We start from the raw sequence: 5,254 nt of genomic DNA on the forward strand, positions 1-5,254 counted from the left end.
GATGCTGTTTCACTCAATTTCACAAACTCGAACGAATTGCGTAACTATATCAACGAAACGCGCATGTCCAATAGTGTTAGCAATCTAAGAACGATACTGAAGATTGAAGAGTTTCCATCGACTGTATTCTCATCGTTGGTTGCTTACGTAGAGTTCCTGCAGTTATTAGCAATGGGAGGGGAGACAATGGCAGGTGCACAGTCAGTAGAATGCGGCCCGAGCCCGTATTTACACGCACACGTTGCAGAAGTGTAGGCAGCTACTGCGCAAACTGAAACGCACGGGCTTCTTAGCCCGCACCGGTTTGCAGCGCGCTGCGCTGACAGAATCGAAACGCGCATCCATCAATCTTTCTCAAACGATTTTATGGAAATTATTCGGTAATATATTTGATTTTTACATTACTGTTAGCTTATACGTCAGCTTAATTGTGAAGTGCCCATCATCTTGCTAATCGTCATACTTATTGTGATACACTCATTTAAGTAAGTCACTGCGCAATAGTAGAAAAATTGCAACGAAAAATAGGGTTCGCTATGATTTTGCGTTTGATGCATATTATACCACATGTTGCTGCGTGTGAATTTTAGCTAAAATATTGAATTTTTCTTTGTACTTGGGAGAAGGTCCCTCTATCTCCGTCCTCGAGAAAATGGATCGCACACGCGAGAGAATGAAATATTCATAACAAGCCTCATATCTATTAACTCTAGAACACAAACGTTCTTCGATTATACAGGGTGATTCAAAAAGAATACCACAACGTTAGGAATTTAAAACTCTGTAACGACAAAAGGAAGAGGTAAGCACTATCTGTCGGCAAATTAAGGGAGCTATAAAGTTTCATTTAGTTGTACATTTGTTCGCCATTTCAGCCAATAAAGTTTTTGGTCCCTTTTTCTTCGAAGGTGCTACTGTAACTGGACTACAGTATCTGGAGATTTAGAGAATTGGCTGTTCCCTCAGCTCGAACAAGAAGAACAACAATTCATATTTCAGCAGGAGGGAGCGCCACCACATTGGCACTTATCTGTCCGTAACTACCTGAACGTCAACTACTCGAGGCGATGGATCGGCCGCCAGGCAGTCCGTGACAGAGCACTTCATCACTGGCCTCCAAGAAGCCCTGATCTTACCCCCTGCGATTTTTTCTTATGGGGGTATGTTAAGGATATGGTGTTTCGGCCACCTCTCCCAGCCACCATTGATGATTTGAAACGAGAAATAACAGCAGCTATCCAAACTGTTACGCCTGATATGCTACAGAGAGTGTGGAACGAGTTGGAGTATCGGGTTGATATTGCTCGTGTGTCTGGAGGGGGCCATATTGAACATCTCTGAACTTGTTTTTGAGTGAAAAAAAAACCTTTTTAAATACTCTTTGTAATGATGTATAACAGAAGGTTATATTATGTTTCTTTCATTAAATACACATTTTTAAAGTTGTGGTATTCTTTTTGAATCACCCTGTTTAATGTAACAAACGTTCGTTTTTTTTACAACATAACAAAAAGTAAGCAAAATTTGGTAACACATTTTAGTATTTATTATCACTAATGAACAATACAGGCCACAGTCTATAATCACAGAAACAATAGTTTTTGACAACAATGAGAACATTTATTTCGAACAATTAGTGCATAATTGCACTCAATGGTCTTTGCAAAATGCCTTACAACAAACAGCACAAAACGTTGTTCTCATTCTTCTCTTTTAGGACAGACATTTGGCAGATAGTTCTCCTCAGGGCAGACGACAATCTAGCATTTCCACCAATGTTCTCACGACGTGATTCGATTCCAAGGACGGACTGGATAGTAGGCGCAGATCATTAGGTATTTTTGGTATGTGAGCCTGCTTTGCATCCATGGTGAGAGTAGCTCTTCACGCAGTCGCATTAGGAAGTGTTTCCTCTTTAGGAAATTCTCCTTTTCACGGGTGATGTGAACGTGGATTATCCACATATTACCACAAATAATGTTCAAAATTCCATAAAAGACGCCCAAAGGCCAGCGTTTAGTCTTCCGACTGCAAGAAATGTTGGGAGACATCTGGTCTAATGAATCAACGCCACCTTTTGTGTCGTTGTAGCAATGAATCATCTTAGGTTTCTCAGTTACTCTATTTGAGTTTGGTCGTGCATCGTCGGTAACAGAAGGAATATTTTATTTGCCTAGTTTTATATGAGATAAGATCCTTGTCAAAGATCAACATGGATGTGTCTCTCTCTCTCTTCTTGGTTATAAGTAGTTCTGGAAGTATTTCTCGCTTATCGTGTCTCATAACACCAACGAGAGTGAGTTTCTCCTTTAGCAGACCGTCGGCTAACTTGATATATGTGAACCAGTAATCAACTGCAACATTCCTCTCATTGTGTTTGAGATCTCCTTCACGTATTATTCTCCAAGTGGCATACCGTTAGTATCTGTGCTTTTGCCGAAATATGGGGAAGCGTCAACCATATATTTTGTTCCTGCGTCACTCACCTTGACAATTTTAATCCTATATTTATCGGGTTTGTTAGCTATACCGCGAAAAGGAAGGAGTTGTCCGTCCACTGTAATTAATGAGCCTGGTCTGTAATAGTTACGGCAACTGATAACAAATTCATCCCTTAATTCCGTGATAGCTGCAAATGGATCGGACTGCTTTCGTTCCTCATGAGTCACCTTATCATCAAACCTCAGGTAAGAAATTCCAACAGCCCCCAAACTCAGAGCACAACCAAAAGTCCATAAAACCAACATAACCTATCAGGCCTATTGTGAACTCAATTAATAGCCCAGCCTACAAATTAATGAGAGAAATAAATGACATACGTGTAGAAAAATACACATTTGAAAAATCATATTCCATAAAGAACAGCTATGAACTTATTAACCGTTTGAAAGATTTGACAGCACCACCTCAAGCCAAGCTTCTATCCCTAGATATTGTTAACCTTTACATCAGTATACCTGTAAATGAAACAGTTGAGATAATAAGAATGAACCTATTGAGAAACAAGACAATGAGCAAACCAGAAATCATAGCACTTGTAGATGTACTTAATCTAGTGCTCTCACATAATTACTTAACAATAAAATTTACGAGCAGGGCCAAGGACTAGCAATGGGAAACCCTCTCAGTGGCCTATTAGCTGAAATATTTATCAACTATATAGAAAATAAAATTCTAACACGAAATGATAACATCACAAGCAAAGTTAAATTCTATAAGAGATATGTAGATGGCACCCTCATTCTATATGATGGCACAGAGGATAAAGTGACAAACCTTTCTAACAAATTCAGTAGCCTACATAAAAATGTTCAATTCACCCTTGAACAGGAGGAAGACAACACCATACCTTTTCTTGACATAAAAATATCAAAACAGAACCAAAAGGTAGCTTTCAATATTTACAGAAAACCTACTGGCACTGACACCCCTATACCAAACTCCTCAACTCATCCCTCCTCCCACAAAAAAGCTGCTTATAGGTCATTCCTGTACAGAGAACACAAATTTCCACTTCAACATACAGAACTCCAACAAGAAATGGAAACCATAACATATACTGCAATAAACAATGGATATGACCCTTCTCTAATTAATACCATGTCACAACAGATAAAAAATGAACTGAAGAAACAACATCAAAATACCCTCACAACTGACAGTGCCCCAGCAGTCAAATATGTAAAAATATCTTGGAGTAGTATCTGACAAATTAGCAAGACTATTCAAAAACACAAAGTAAAAATCAGCTTCAGCACCAACAACAACCTGAATAGGAAGCTTATTTACAATATAAAACCACCTGATACAAGTATTGATGCATCTGACATTTATAAAATTACCTGCAGCCAATGTAATATATATTATTTGGCCAAACAGACAGAAATTTCAGAACCCGATTCAAAGAAGAATTAGACTGCTAAAGGCTTGATAAATGTAACAAATCAGTAGTAGCAACTCTTGTGTCACAAGACAGAGGCCACCCTTTGAAAATCGTAGACAACCTCGAAATTTTACACAAAATAGGAAAAAGTAAAAGGATGGATATCATGGAAGAAATGTAAATTTTCATACATAACACAAATCATGGAGATAACATTCTTAATGAAATAACCGAATTCAAAAACTCAAAATTCTTCAAGTCTTGCCGGCCGGAGTGGCCGTGCGGTTCTGGGCGCTAGTCTGGAACCGAGCGACCGCTACAGTCACAGGTTCGAATCCTGCCTCGGGCATGGATGTGTGTGATGTCCTTAGGTTAGTTAGGTTTAATTTGTTCTAAGTTCTAGGCGACTGATGACCTCAGAAGTTAAGTCGCATAGTACTCAGAGCCATTTGAGCCATTTCAACAGTCTTAAGCCAGTTCTAACTCAATAGATTCAAGATATGTCAATGTAAATAATTGACAACAAATCTGTCAGTACCAAGAATAGCAATACAAAACCTCGATAATCGATATAGACTCACATGCTACAGTCCGCCATCTTGTGTTGTGTGTATAACATCGAAGCAATTTGTGCAGTGAATTACGTTGGCAATCAGTGACAAAATATAATGTGCAGTAGTGTAATGTCAATCAACAGCTCCGCCATTACACCAGTGATGCAAGTGAAGCAGCAAGATGATGAAATCGTAGGTGATCAACTGTCATATAAAAGCCTTTCACACTATTTTCATAACACATAACTGATGCGAATCTATCTGCATCCTATACAGGCTGTGATATAGATATTCAACCACAAGGAAGAAAACCAGCAGAAGACATCACTGATTTCGATTTCTAGCCATACACTGCCCCCCTCCTTCCCCTCAAATGCCACACCAGCAGCTACAGTAAAAAACAATGGACAAAGAGTTCTAGATTAATCTAGTTTAAGACTGTTTATTTGTAAGTAACATTTCTCTGTATGTATGTATAAACGCCTGAAGATGAACAGAACATGTTCGAAAGGCGTTGCATTATGTTAGATTAAGCATAAAATAAAAAGTGACTGGTAGCAGAAACTTGAAATAAATAATTATCCCACACAGTCACGGTTCACAACATAGCCATTATCGCTGAAAATAAATAGTTTAAGTTACTTTAAGTAGTGTGTAAGTCTAGGGACCGATGACCGAAGCAGTTTGGTCCTTTAAGACTTCATACACATTTGAACATTTACAGGGAAAGGTCAACAGCTGAGATTAATGAGTGTGACAGTAATACGGAAACTAGCCAGGTGTACCTTGTGAGGAGAAGAGTTCACATCCTTCGAAA

The sequence above is a fragment of the Schistocerca piceifrons genome, chromosome 1 (genome assembly GCF_021461385.2).
Source record: "Schistocerca piceifrons isolate TAMUIC-IGC-003096 chromosome 1, iqSchPice1.1, whole genome shotgun sequence".
Classification (NCBI taxonomy): domain Eukaryota; kingdom Metazoa; phylum Arthropoda; class Insecta; order Orthoptera; family Acrididae; genus Schistocerca; species Schistocerca piceifrons.